Genomic DNA, 15917 nt, shown 5'->3' with positions numbered 1-15917 from the left:
AAAACCGAAAGAAAACCCATGAAAACACCTGAACATGAACCCATGCCTCCCTGAACACGCCCTCATGCCTCTAGATGCAAGAAAAGACAAAAATCTACAGTAAAAGACATAATACTGGACATAGAAGCACGGGGTCGTGCCTCAGTAAGCATGGGGTCGTGGTCACCTTTCATAAAAGACAAAAGAAATATAACAGATCACTAAAAGCACGGGGTCGTGCCTCAGGAAGCACGCCCCCGTGGCCACTTTACACTTTTCAGACCTAAACGAATATTTCTGATTGAGTTTGACGGCTGTCCTAAGATTAGTCCGGATAAACATTCCTTAAAAGAAACCCTAATCCATTTACAATTGTATGAAACCTTTCTATAAATGGAAATCTTTTGAGTTATTGTTTGTGTTTGTTACATTTAATAGCTTTCAAGCAACAATCCTGTTTGTTAGTGATTCCGCCGTTAACAAACATTTTTTCTTACCCTAAATAGCACAGTCACCAACCTTCTTGTCGACACGGTTTTCTGTGTGGGTTGTGACTTTTATTGAGAGTTTGAGTTATCGTTACAAGACCCACACTTATTTTAATTCCACCATATAAATATATATATATATATATATGTTTGTGTGTGTGTGTATGTATGTATATATAATTTAAAACCTATGCATCTTTCTTAATTTAACTTAATATAATTTCATAAATACATAAAGAAACTAAGATAGTTTCCATCTCGCCTAAACGATCTGATCGCTTCAAAAATTTCAGAGCAACTTTTTTATTAAATATATAAATATGTGTATATAATATTAAGTTAACCTTTATCGTTTAAAGATCAAAAAGTATAAGGTGATTATATTTAAATCATTTACGTTCTCTTTAACTCAACATTATAAAATTATTATAAAATATGTTTAATGTTTAAGGATCCCAAATCCGTGATAAGCTCATCCCATCATGTCATTTCTTGTTCGTTTTTCGTCGTTAGATTGTTTATTTTGATCACAACTGATGTATATAAAATTATAAATCTTTTTAGCATCAAATAATCTCTAAAAATTGCAACATCTATCAAATAATATAGCTCAAATAGCTACTTATCATATTAAAATGTATTTTCAGGTAAACCCAAGCCTCAAACGAAGAAGCAAGCGAAAAACCAAAGAAAACCGAAATAAAGCCCAAGAAAACACCTGAACACGCCCCCATGTCTCCCTAAACACGCCCTCATGCCTCTAGGTGCAAGAAAAGACAAAAACCTGCAGGAAAAGACAAAATACTGGACACAGAAGCACGGGGTCGTGCCTTAGTAAGCATGGGGCTATGGTCACCTTTCATAAAAGACCAAAGCATGGGGACTTGTGTGCTTCGTCCATCACTAGAGTTCTCAACTCTCCGTATCGAGGGACCCAAATCCGGTTTTTGAAATAACGGACCCCGTCCGATTTGGTTTCAAGCTACTTATCTATGCACCGCATGGATTCGGATGGAAGGTTATCGTCTTTCAAAGCTTCGAGTTGAGTATCACGAATCTGATCTGGAAAATTAGCATGAATCGTGAGTTGTAATGCTCGCACCCGTCTGGGCTTATCGGTTTCTTTTATGCTGAGAGCATTGGCCTTGCCTGGGTGGTACTTGATGGCACAACCATAATCCTTAAGTAGTTCGACCCAACGATGCTGTAGCATGTTCAACTCCTTTTGATCGTAGATATGTTGGAGACTGTTGTGGTCAGTTTAAATTGTAAAGTTGGTACCGTACAAGTAATGCCTCCATATCTTAAGAGCAAACACCACAGCTCCGAGTTCCAAGTCATGGGTCATGTAGTTCTTCTCGTGGATCCATAGTTGTCGAGAGGCATAGGCTGTAACCTTCTCGAGTTGCATTAACACACAACCGAGACCCTGTATCGATGCATCACAGTACACTTCAAAGTTTTCCGTTCCCTCTGGGAGGGCTAAGATAGGGGCGCTACAGAGTTTGGTTTTCAATAGTTGGAAGGCAGATTCCTCCGCGTCACCCCAATTGTACTTAGTACCCTTGTGTGTCAATGCGGTGAGGGGTTGAGCAATCTTGGAAAATCCCTCAATGAAACGTCGGTAGTAGCCAGCCAGTCCTAGGAATTTTCGCACCTCAGTCGGAGTCTTGGGTGCTTCCCAGTTTTTGATGGCCTCTACCTTGCCGGGATCGACATGGATACCATTCTCATTGATCACATGTCCTAAGAAGTGAACCTCGCGAAGCCAAAATTCGCATTTCGAGAGTTTAGCGTACAGTTGTTCCTTCTTTAGCAATTCCAGGATTAACCTCAGGTGTTCTTCATGGTCTGTCTTGTTCTTGGAGTAAACGAGGATATCATCAATGAAAACAATCACAAACTTGTCGAGGTACGCCTTGCTTACTCTGTTCATGAGATCCATAAATACGGCTGGTGCGTTGGTTAAGCCAAAAGGCATAACCAAAAACTCGTAGTGATCGTACCGAGTTCTGAATGTCGTATTTGAAATGTCTTCTTCGCGCACTCTTAATTGATGGTAACCAGATCTCATATCGATCTTCGAGTAGTAACTCGATCCTTGAAGCTGGTCGAAACGATCATCAATTCGGGGTAGGGGATATCGGTTCTTGACCGTAACCTTGTTCAGCTCCCGGTAATCGATGCACATGCGGAAAGTCCCATCTTTCTTTCGAACAAATAAGACAGGGGCTCCCCATGGTGATGAGCTAGGTCGGATGAAACCTTTATCCAACAAGTCTTGTAGTTGAGTGGACAACTCCTGAAGCTCCGCCATTGCGAGCCGATACGAGGCTCGTACTATGGGTGCAACACCAGGGTCTAAATCGGTTTGGAACTCGACTTGTCGAATAGATGGGAGTCCAGGAAAATCCTCCGGGAAGACTTCCGGAAAATCTCGCACAATCGGTATGTCTTCGATTCGCTTCTCCTCTGCGGGTTTCTCAACAATGTGAGCTAAAATCACCGGATGAGCCTTTCGTAAATATTTATGCGCCTTCATGAGGGTGATGACGCTTGTAGTCATGTCGCTCTTCTTGCCCTGTATCGAGATGATTTCGCCAGAAGAGGTAGTGATATGACTATCTTGTCGTGACATATAATCTCAGCTCTATTCTAAGATAGACAGTCCATGACGACATCGAAACTACCAAGCGTAAAGGGTATGAGGTCGATATCGAAGGTATGACCTGACAGTTTCAACTTACATCCCGCTAGTACATGAGTTGTTTGTATAGACTTACCGTCGGCTAATTCAACAGGAAACTTAGTATCTAACGGGGTTGGAGTTAAGTCTAAGAGTCTACTAAAGGCTTTCGATACAAAACTCCAATCAGCTCCAGTGTCAAACAAAATAGAAGCAAAACAGTCGTTCACAGGGAACTTACCGCTAACCACATTCGGATCGCTGCGGGTCTGGTCCGATCCAATGGAGAAAGCTCTACCTTTACTACCGCTTCCGCCACTGTTATTGCCTCCATTGTTCTCATTCTGCTTCAGTTTGGGGCAATCCTTCCGGATGTGACCCTCTTGACCACACTCAAAGCACCATTTCGTAGCTGTAGGCTGTTTATGAGCACCCTTAGCCGCTAGGTCTCCCCTACAGTCCTTGGCCTGATGACCCAATTTATGGCATCGTAGACACTTGATACGGTCGCATGGGCCAGCACGGTGAAAGTTGCACTTGTCGCGTTTCGGGTACTTTCCAGCATAGCCACTCGAACCTTGTCCGCCACCGGTGGTGTTATTGTTGGAACCCTGATTATTGAAGTTCCGAGCGAGTTCGGGTTTACGGTGGAGTTTTTGATGTGGGGGGTTCGATGATGAAGACCTGGTGTTGTCAAATTTCCTTTTTGCATTACTAGAGTTGTTGTTCTTGTTAGTGCTTGATTTGTCACGGGTTTTAGAGGTGGAACCTCTAGGTGGTAACGCACCTTATGCCACTGCTTGGTCCATTAGTTTGTGGGCTATTCGGATCGCTTGCTGAATTGTGGCCGGTTTGGAAGACGTCACCATACCCTGAATCTGGGGTACCAAACCATCGATATACATCTCAATTCTCTTACTTGGCGGATCAATTATCCGCGGGCACATCACCGCCAGCTCATGGGAACGGGTGGTATAGGCTTCAATCTCGGAACCCACCATCTTTAACGCCCAAAATTCCGATTCCAACTTCGAGATTTCCTCTTTAGGACAATACTCTTCTCGCATCATTTTCTTGAATTCCTCCCAGTTCATAGCATTTGCCAAATCCAACCCAAGAATTTGCACATTAGAGTTCCACCAGGTGAGCACGGAATCTTGCAGTGTTCCAGCAGCAGACTTGACTCTTTTGGCTGGTGGACAGTTTCACATCTCAAAGGTTGACTCTGCCTTCTCGGCCCAACGCAGGAACCTATGGCTCCTTCGGTACCCTTAAACGAATTGGGTTTACAGTCTAGGTAATTCTTGAAGATACAGACACTGGCTTTGCCTCCAGTTCTGCTGCGTTCGGAGCAATCTGTGCCTCTATTGTTGCGCAACGAGCTAGAGCTACCGCTGCATGACCTCTTGCGTCTCTGACTTCTTCTTGCAAGTTTATCATATCTGATTGCATCTTGATCACTAGCTTCATTAGCTGAACATGAGCGTCCTAAACTTCCTTCATGGCTTCAGTCAGGTGGTAAATTCTCTTCCTAGCCTTTGCTCCATCCCATATAAATCTAGTAACATTCGCTCTCGTCGAGAACATAATGTCAACTTCACGCTTTAAACAGGAGGCGAGAGCTGCGAAAGCACGCTCCATCGGTTGGGTTAGGGGTGGTAGTGTGTTGAAGGACATAGGATAGCACGGGAGAGGTAGTGGGGGAACTTGCTCATGGTAAACCATACGCTCGATCAGACTCGGGTACCAACTCCAGTTACCGTTTTCGTCGTACATGTCCCCAGATGGGTGATGTCTCTTCAGTGCAGGGGCTGCTAGTGTCGGGACTACTCAAGGTGGTGATGAGTCGGGTAGCTGCGGTTCCTTTCCAAGGGTATGAGACACCGGGTCGAATGATGATGATGATGGCGTCGACATCCTTACAGGATAAGCCGTGTATGGTTTACGCACGTACGAGTGAATGAGGTAAAGAGATAAAGAAAACTAAGGACTAAATATAATATATATATTTATATATGCAGTGCGTATAATTCTAACTAATGGGTCGTTGCAGTTATAGTCTAATATGCATGCAATTCTAGTTCGCTATAACCAATGGCTCTGATTCCAACCTGTCACACCCTCAAAATCCGCTAATGGAGTTTTACCGTCAGAGGGTGTGAACTAACAGGATCGGAATCATTAGTTATAATCAAACACCATGTTTAAAGTTTTCAAACCAACAAGACATTAAGTCTTAAATAAAATGCGGAAGCGTAAATTTGTAAACCAAAAAGTTTGCGCCACGCAGGACGACTTAAAAACCCAAGTTATCAAGATAATAATTAAAAGGAGTTTCTAAAGCAATGGTGTTTAGCAAATGCATGTTCCTATACCGCGTGCCCACCTCGACTACTTGAGAATAACATACTAAAAGTGTCAACACAGGGTTGGTGAGTTCACAAGTTTATATAAATAAAGTGTTTGCGTTTGCGTTTACGTTTTGCGTTTCGTTTGCATTTGCGTTACCAGATATTGTTAAGTCAAATATATATCAATAGGTAGCTAACCTATCAAGCATGTATTACAAAGTGTCGACACCGAAGCTGACTGTTTATCAATTTCCTTGCCACCATGTCAACCACGACCATGGTAATTGTTGGAACCCGATTAATTCGTATCAATCCAGTAACAATAACAATAACAGATCTCAGATCTGTGTATAATCGATTGATACGTTTATATGGATCTAGCTCATAATTACTTTTGATTTAATGTTGTATATGTATATATATTATCAGTATATATGTATATCAATTGTTTGTATAATGTTAGGTTGAAGATCGAGAGAGCGATTGGACTGGGATTCAATAATTAACTCTCAAAACTTATAAATTAACAGTGAACAGTGTTCACTATATATAGAAGATAGGTCTGGTTCGCTAACATCCCCTAGCGAATCAGACACTACTTCGTTACATACATTAATTAGACGAAACACCCCCTGATTCGTTAACATCCCCTAACGAATCAGGAGGGAATACACTTAATGTCTTAGTTCGCTAACATCCCCTAGTGAATTAAACTTTACACATAACGAACTAGATAATAATTAAACTAATTATTACATTAAATAATAAACAAAAACGTTAACGACAATTACAAAGACTCAAGACGCAAAACCGTGCACTAACAGTAATGTGTTAGCCAAGATTACACCCACTCGACCTACAGTCGAGCTTAGAGTTGGGTGGGGTTTGTCAAACCCAGTAGTACTACTCAACAGTGACTCACTATTATCCAAATATTAACCGGTTCGATGTTATGAAGGACTTTAGTTGGTTTGTTTGCCACTTAGTCTTACAAGTTATATATAAAGATAATAAAATCTAAAGCGTGGAGTATGTTATCTCCCCCTAATAAAAGCGTTTAAAAAGAGTAAAAGGGGTCGTGAAACTCACTGTTTGCGAAGATAACCAAAAAGATCCGAGAAAAGTGTGCGTCACAGAAAATCCTCACTAGTGTTCTAAAACCAAAAACGAGATTTTCTAAGTATTGAACTACGAGTGAGTCCCTAGACTCGACACATACAACTTATGCATGTGATGCGTTTCGTGTTTCGTTTGTGAAATAAGTGCGACTCGACAAACACATTGGTGATAAGTTACACATGTGAACAAGTACTTAAGTGTCAAGTATTAACATCGTTCATTACTAGCAGATATATCCCCCACAAGGGCAATTTAGTCAAAACATAGCAAACATCGATCGGTTATACACTTTTCATGTTAATCCAAGTAGTTCAGCAGCTAAATTGTCCAGGCAGATTTTCACTCAACAAGATTACTCTATTCAATAAATCCTAACATGTCAAATAAATCACCAAAAATCATCACAGAAGCACACGTGAGTTAGGTTTCTAAAAATATTCTTATTATATTTTTATCGTATATGGTTTTATCACAATGATCAAAGCTTCACAGTAAACACACAGCAATCATTATCATGCGCAACAGAATGTTATTTGTTATTCCCGTTAAATGACAAACCCAATTAATGCAAGATCAATATTTTTAGATTCCTAACTCAAAATATTAACTTCCAGAAGTGGTACCAACCCCATTGGTCTTGTCGTTTATGAGATATCTTAATCGAAAAACAGCCTAACAGCAAGTCTCCCAAATCAGCCTTGCACAACAGTTTTGTAAAATAATAAAAACAAACTTTTACACGTACAAAATTTACAAACTCAGACTTTTTAGAAACTAGACTCGACCTAGTATATAATAGAGTCAACAATCACTTCAAAACATGTAATTAACACCGAGTTACAGTCAGTTAAACACGAAATTAAGAATCTGTCCAGCATCAGTTTTCATTAAAACTCAACAACCTAATAACCTTTGCACTAACAATCATGCATGTAACCCTAATTCGTCAACAAACAACACATTTAGCACTTAGGGTTTTTGATTTGCAGGTTTAATCATGCAATTAACTTATAGAATAGGTTAGATATGAAGCTTATTTACCTAGTTATCACCTTGGATCCTTCAACAAACTTGTAAACAACTTGTATGTATGTGTGTGTGCTTGTGGCTCGATCGAACAAGAAAGGAGAGGGAGGAGGGGCTGCTTCCGTCTCCAAGGGGAGAGGGAGAGAGGAGGGGATTAGGTTTTTTGATATTAACTTGTATATATATTTATTAATTAACCTACATGTTACAACTTGCATCCCCAACTTCTAGTTTAGATTAATTCTAGCATAACTAGTCAATTACATCCATAATATGATGTTATACATACAAGCACAAATTTACACATATAAACGTAACATGTAATTATACCAAGTACTTGTTTATAATATTTATTGTTTGTTCACCAACGGTTCGAGTCGACTCGTGTGTGTTTCGGTGAAATTCCGAAAAACTACTTGTGTAGTGATTGTCAAGCGTCATTTAAAACCTAATTTAAATGTAATGAGATACGCGTTACAGTTCGTGTGATCTTAAGTTTGAATTAACGGAGTTCGGATTAATGGAGTTAACCTGAAATTGACGAGTGTCACATCATTCCCATGTTGAAAGAATTTTCGTCCCGAAAATTTGAGTCAAGTCGCGATGGGTGTCAGAAAAAAAGGCAAAAATTTTTAGTTTTTCATATTTCCTCTATTGAATCAAAGAAAGAAATGGGAGCTTAAAAAGCATGAGAAGAACAGACGAGCAAAGCGTATAAGGAGCATAAGGGATACTGAATATGACTATATTTCAAAAGTCAGAAACAAAAATCCCTTGTCCAATATGAACACTTGCATATGTATAAGAAGGAGAATGACTCGTCCAAATCATGAAGTCCAGAAGAATGGCAGTATTGCTGAGATCGACTATAAAGAAAATGAAGTTCATTACATTCTTCGTAACTCAGATGGACTTATATTGGGCACCATCAGAAATGATGAAGATATGACCTTTTTGCACAATGAAGATCTGAGGGACATATTGGAAATGACAATTCTTGAGAATCACCATCATTATCAAATATTGTCCATTTTTAAGCAAAGGGCAGGAGCAGTGATAGTTAGACGAAGACAAGCAGCCCATAATGCAAGAAGATGAAGATTTTTAGTTTATTGTTTGCTTTGTAATGTCCACGGGATAAATTTTCAACTATGTAATCATTTGATTTTGATATGTAATTTGATTTTGATTTGATGTGTATTTTTCACTAAGTGTAAGTAACCTTAGAAGTGTTTTGGGACAGCTGAGGTGTTCCAATCTAGGGTGAGATTGTTGAGTCAAGAATTTGACATGAAATGACTTAAGGAGGATTAAGGGAGATTGAAATCTTCTCAAAACTCATTTGAAACGGCTAAGTATGGAAAACGAGCACAATTGGACATCCGAGCAGGGTTTTACTTGTCCTAGCAAGATATTTTGCCTATCGGGCAAGGTTATCTTCTTGAAGTCTTCTTAAGTGATGATCCGAGCAGGGTTCACTTTATCTAGCAAAGGTGTTCTTCAAGTTGGGCACAATTTGCTTACTAGCAAACTCCTGACTAAACCAAGCTTTTGAAGCCAAGTATTTGAAAGATCTAGCAAGGTATCATTAATAAACAGTAGTCCGAGCATGCTTGTTGAAAGTGATCAAGAAATATTCTAAGTACTTTCTCCAGCAAGGTTCAACTCAGAGTAAGCTACAGTGCTACCGGCACAGTTTAAACAATGTTACCAGCTCACTTTGGTTTGCTTAATAAGTTATTATCTAACAAAGACTTGAAAGGATTCATGAAGAATAGTTTGCTCGTAGGATCATATCAAGAAAAGTTTGCTATGGCCAAGGAGATTGAAGTCAGCTAGGTGAGTATTTTCTTAGGAAAATATTCTAACTAAAGTCTACCGGAAGAATTGTTCACCAGCACACTTCAAGGTTACCAGGTCTGCTCGAAGAAGTCAAATGGCACAAAGTGTGCCCGAAGACCTGTTTTTACACTTAGATTGTTTTTCAATATGTAATATGATTATGTACCAATCATTAGCATTTCTAAAAGAAATGACAGCTGTCAGCTGGTGGCATGCCTATAAATATAATATTTTAGGGCACGCCTACCACGGATTTGGCCACTTTACACTTTTCAGACCTAAACGAATATTTTGATTGAGTGTGACGGTTGCCCTAAGATTAGTACGGATAAAAATTCCTTACAAGAAACCCTAATCGATTTACATTTGTATGAAACCTTTCTATAAATGGAAATCTTTTGAGTTATTGTTTGTGTTTGTTACATTTAATAACTTTCAAGCAACAATCCTGTTTGTTAGTGATTCCGCCGTTAACAAACATTTGTTTTTACCCTAAATAGCATACTCACCAACCTTCTTGTCGACACGGTTTTCTGTGTGGGTTGTGACATTTATTGAGAGTTTCAGTGATCGTTACGAGACCCACAGTTATTATAATTCCACCATATATATATGTGTGTGTGTGTGTGTGTGTGTACGTATATATAATTCAAAATCTATACATCTTTCGTAATTTAACTTAATATAATTTAATAAATACATAAAGAAACTAATATAGTTTCCATCTCGCGTAAACGATCTGATCGCTTCTAAACTTTCAGAGCAACTTTTTTATTAAATATATAAATATGTGTATATAATATTAAGTTAACATTTATCGTTTAAAGATCAAAAAGTATAAGGTTATTATATTTAAATCATTTACGTTCTCTTTAACTCAACATTATGAAATTATTATAAAATATGTTTAATGTTTAACGATCCCAAATCCGTGATAAGCTCATCCCGTCATGTCATTTCTTGTTCGTTTTTCGTCGTTAGATTGTTTATTTTGATCACAACTGATGTATATAAAATTATACATCTTTTTAGCATAAAATAATCTCTAAAAACTGCAACTTCTATCAAATAAAATAGCTCAAATAGCTACTTATCATATTAAAATGTAATTTCTGGTAAACTCAAGCCTCAAACGAAGAAACAAGCGAAAAACCAAAGAAAACCGAAAGAAAACCCAAGAAAACACCTGAACACGCCCCCATGCCTCACTGAACAAGCCCTCATGCCTCTAGATGCAAGAAAAGACAAAAATCTGCAAGAAAAGACAAAATACTGGAAACAGAAGCACGAGTTCGTGCCTCAGTAAGCATAGGGCCGTGGTCACCTTTCATAAAAGACAAAAGAAATATAACAGATCACTATAAGCATGGGGCCATGCCTCATGAAGCACGCCCCCGTGGTGAGTCAGCATGTACGATCTGGCATAGCATTAAATGCGAGTGGACACGTGGACATGGGGGCATGCCTCATGGAGCACGGAGTCATGCCTACCTCTCCAGACTGCCTATAAATAGAGAAGCAGTTTTCAATGATCAAGTGTGCTTGAAGAAAATCCCTATACAAGTTTCTCTTATAAAAACACCTACATTACACTCATATTGAAGGTCTTGTGAAGAGATTGAATGCTTGGAGGTTATCGTCATCATCCATCACTACCATTATCATCATCATCATTCACCATTAAAAAGAGAAGGTTCATCCAACATTTGGTTAGATTGTTCTAGTTTGATCATGAGTTTGTTAATTTCATCTCTTTTAATGTTCACAACTATGCTCATTATGAGCTAAACTCCATTTACCATCTAAAATATATGAAGAAGATTTGTTTTACTTGATGATTATGTTGAACATGTGATTTAGTTTGGCAAAGTACATGGTTATTTTACAATTATCCATTGATGAAGAAACGTTTTATCACTTTTATTCAATACATCAATGTTGATAACTAAAAATCATTCATGATCACTCATGTTCTTGGAGACTAGAAATGGTAAAAAGAATACTTTCATAACTTACTTAAGATAAAAGATGGATCCTTATGTTGTAATTGGAAATGATGAGATATAAGTTATGATCTATTTCTCTAGTCTTGATAATTCTAAAATAACAATGTTAACACGATTGCTTAGGTTATCATGCTAGTTAAAGAAATCATATGTTAATGGAATGTGTAACTATAATCTAATTAAATCAAGCAAGGAGAGGTTGTGTGAGTCAACTACAATCACCCGAAGTTGTTAGGATTGGTATTTGTGAAATCGAAGTCAATCCTAATTGTTCTACTTTACCAAACTACTTGTCTACTCAAATTGACATTCTCGTGGTAGTATGATATTAAGCATAGGATGGAATTGAAAATACGCATGCTACTTTCCTTTATGTCATAGAATATGCTCACTTAGAAATGAGGGACTATTCTATCATATATTATTAAGGCAAGTTTATCGCATGTTTACTTAATAATCATCAAGGAAAAATGGAGTGGATTCTTGATCTTAGATGGTAGCCTTTATATATTGAATTACTAATTTAGAATTTCTCTTCTTGTCACCTATATATATTATATATATATATATATATAAAGTTTGAAAATCAACCCCAAAATGATTAAACTCTCCGATCAAAGTAAAAAGAAGATTCTTTATTAGAAACATTTGTGTCCACGGATCGATACTTGGTTCTTACCAATACTATTCTACATATACGATAGGTACACTTGCCTATTAAGTATGTGTTTAGTCTTAGTAGAAATCACTTTTATAAATTTAAAACACGGCCTTGTGCGAAAGCAAAATCTCCAATCCTTTATATTTTAAGCACACGCAGCACACATCAAGTTTTTGGCGCTGTTGCCGTGGACACGGTACGTTTCTAAGAACGATCCAAGTTTTAATTTAATCATAGTTTATAATTGTATAAATTTTTAACTTTTTCTTTCTTTCTACTAACTATCAGATTAAAATTTTTATTTTTTGGCTAGCCTTACCTTTACTTTTGCTTAAATAACTTATACCTTAGTTTAGTTTTTAAAATAGCTTAGCTTAGTTTTAGCTTAACTTTAACTAACCATTAGTTTTAAATAGTTTAAAGTTAATTTAGTTCCATGTATGTCCTCCACATTCGGACCTAAGCTTGTTTCTCCAATTTCTGAAACGTAATGACTTTTTCGTCGATGAACACGTAAACGGACCGTAGAAACCGCTGAAACAATCAAAGACGAGTCAATAGACTTCACGACATCAGGAGAAAATCAAACCGAAGAAATGATGGAAGCACACAACAATGAACCAAACATGAGCCAATATGCCAAGCCAACTCTCGAAGGCTATGGCAATGGAGTGGCTCCACCCCATATCACTGAACATTTCGAAATCAAATCAAGCACCATTCATATGGTGGAAAATTCAGTTCAATTTCATGGTCTCCTCGACGAAGACCCTTTTTCTCATATATCTCGATTCTTACGAATCCGCGGGACCTTTAAAATTCAATATTATTCAGAAGATCAGATCAAACTCAAACTCTTTCCGTTCTCTTTAAGGGGACAAGCCTTAGAATGGATAGAATCTCTTCCTTCTTGTTCCATCACCCTGAGAAAACGCAGGAAAGACTAATTCCAACAGGCACCGTACAACCTAAAGAACTAGTTTGAACTTATGTTCCACCTATTCCATATCGTGGATAACTGAAACAGGAAAGATTGGAAGCTCAGTAGGGGAAGTTTTTAGAACTCTTCAAACAACTCCACATCAACATCCCTTTCGTCGAAGCCATTTCTCAAATGCCGAAATATGCAAAGTTTCTCAAAGAAGTACTGACCAACAAAAGGAAGCTGGAGGAACTCTCACATGTCACCCTGAGTGAAGAATGCTCAGCTGTCCTCCAAAACAAGCTGCCACAAAAAATGACCGATCCAGGGAGCTTTACTATCCCTTGTCTCAGAGGAAATTTGTCTTTTAGCAGTGCCCTAGCCGACCTAGGAGCTAGTATTAACTTAATGCCTTATGTGGTTTTTGAAAAACGAGGGATAGGAGAACCAAAGCCCACCCGCATGAGCATTCAGTTAGCTGACCAATCCGTTAAATATCCTCGGGGCATTGTTGATAAATGTTTGTCAAAATTGACAAATTTGTCCTAGTAGATTTTGTAATTCTAGACATGGAGGAAGACAAAAGTGTACCTTTGATTTTAGGAAGACCCTTCTTAGCCACTGCAAAGGCTATTATTGATGTTTGCACCGGCAAACTCACTCTCAGGGTAGATGACGAGGCTATCACTTTTGACATAGGAAAATCTATGCAACATCCACAACATCACGATGACACACTATACTGTGTTGATATCATAGATTCTATCATGAGTTGCTATGTGCAGAAATCTTTCATCGATAAAGCACTAGAAACTCAATTCTTAACTGACATTACCACCAAACCCATTTTAGAAAATGAAAATCTCACTACAAACAAAAACAATCAAGAACCATCTAGAAGAATTATGTGAGATTGTCAAATGTTATGAAAAGTCAAAACCATCAATCGAAGAACCACCAGCCTTAGATTTAAAAGAACTCCCAAACCATCTCGAATACGACTTTCTAGAAAAAGACTCTCAACTCCCGGTAATTATTTCATCTCACCTTTCTAAAGAAAAGAAAAACGAACTTCTTAAGGTCCCCAAAAACCATAAGAAGGCTATTGCATGGAAGATCATGGATATCAAGGGCATCAGTCCTTCCTTTTGTACTCACAAAATCTTCATGGAGGAAGAATACAAGCCCGTGGTACAACATCAAAGACGTCTCAATCCCAACATGCAGGATGTGGTGAAGAAGGAAGTAATCAAACTCCTTGATGCAGGATTAATCTACCCAATCTTAGATTCACCTTGGGTTAGTCCAATTCAAGTAGTACCCAAGAAGGGAGGCATGACAGTAGTAACGAACGAGAATGACGAGCTAATACCAATGAAGACCATCACAAGCTGGCGGGTTTGCATTGGCTACCAGAAGCTTAATGACGCCACAAGAAAAGATCACTTTCCACTTCCTTTTATCGATCAAATGCTTGAACGTTTATCTGGAAATATGTTCTACTATTTTCTTGATGGATTCTCCGGATATTTTCAAATTCCCATTGCTCCTGAGGATCAGGAGAAAACCACCTTTACATGTCGGTATGGCACCTTTGCCTATCGAAGAATGCCATTAAGACTAGTAATGCTCCGGCTACCTTCCAACGTTGCATGGTGGCCATCTTTCATGATATGATTGAACACTCTATGGAAGTTTTCATGAACGATTTCTCAGTCTTTGGAGACTCCTTCGATCATTGATTAAAAAACCTAGACAAAATGTTAGCTAGGTGTGAGGAAGTGAACTTAGTACTCAACTGGGAGAAATGCCACTATATGGTTAAAGAAGTAATTGTTCTCGGTCATAAGATATCTCAAGCAGGACTAGAAGTTGATAGGGAAAAAATAGAGACCATATCCAAACGACCGCTTCAGTCAAAGCCATTAGAAATTTTCTAGGTCACGCAGGATTCTATCACCGCTTCATAAAAGAATTTTCCAAAATTAGACCTATGACCAAACTTCGGGAGAAGGACGCACCATTCGTATTCTCAGAAGAATGTGTTGAATCATTCAACATATTTAAAGACAAACTTGTCAACGCACCAATCATGACTACACCCGATTGGACCCTTCCGTTTGAAATCATGTGCGATGCAAGTGACTTTGCAGTAGGAGCCGTACTCGGACAACACAAAGAGAAACATTTTCACCCAATTTACTATGCTAGTAAAACTCTTAATGATGCGCAAAAAAATTACACCACAACAGAAAAAGAGTTATTAGCAATAGTTTTTGCCTTTGAAAATTTTAAATCCTACCTAGTTCTTTCCAAAACCATAGTTTACACCGACAATGCCGCCATGCAATATCTCTTCAACAAGCAAGATGCCAAACCCAGACTTATCCGATGGATTCTACTACTCCAAGAATTAGACATAGAAGTTAAGGACAAGAAAGGAGTAGAGAATGTAGCCGCACACCATCTTTCGCGCTTAGAATGCCCAGCTTCAGAGGAACTTCACAAAGAAATTATCAATGATAATTTTCCACACGAAGTCCACATGCATATCCAAGTAGTCATGAAAGAGGAGGATTGATATGGGCTAAATTATATATAAATATTATAATATTTTCTATACTTTTGAGTAACTTTAGAGTTGTTCCTATTAAATAATTTGTGTAATCGGTTCACATGTTTATTTTTATGGTTTAAAAGACAATGAGCTTAATATAATTAAATTAATCATAACTAAAGAAACAAATGAGATTTTGTAAACATGCTGTTGATTAACTGTTAAATCTCGAGTTTCTTTTATACAATTTTATTAATGTTAATTTTATAAAAATAAAATA

Source organism: Bidens hawaiensis, unplaced genomic scaffold (genome assembly GCF_021521415.1).
Source record: "Bidens hawaiensis isolate Kalapana, Puna unplaced genomic scaffold, B.hawaiensis_p1.1 tig00001088_1, whole genome shotgun sequence".
In the NCBI taxonomy this organism is placed as follows: domain Eukaryota; kingdom Viridiplantae; phylum Streptophyta; class Magnoliopsida; order Asterales; family Asteraceae; genus Bidens; species Bidens hawaiensis.
The sequence above is the reverse complement of the archived record's forward strand: the minus strand, read 5'-3'. Positions refer to the sequence as shown.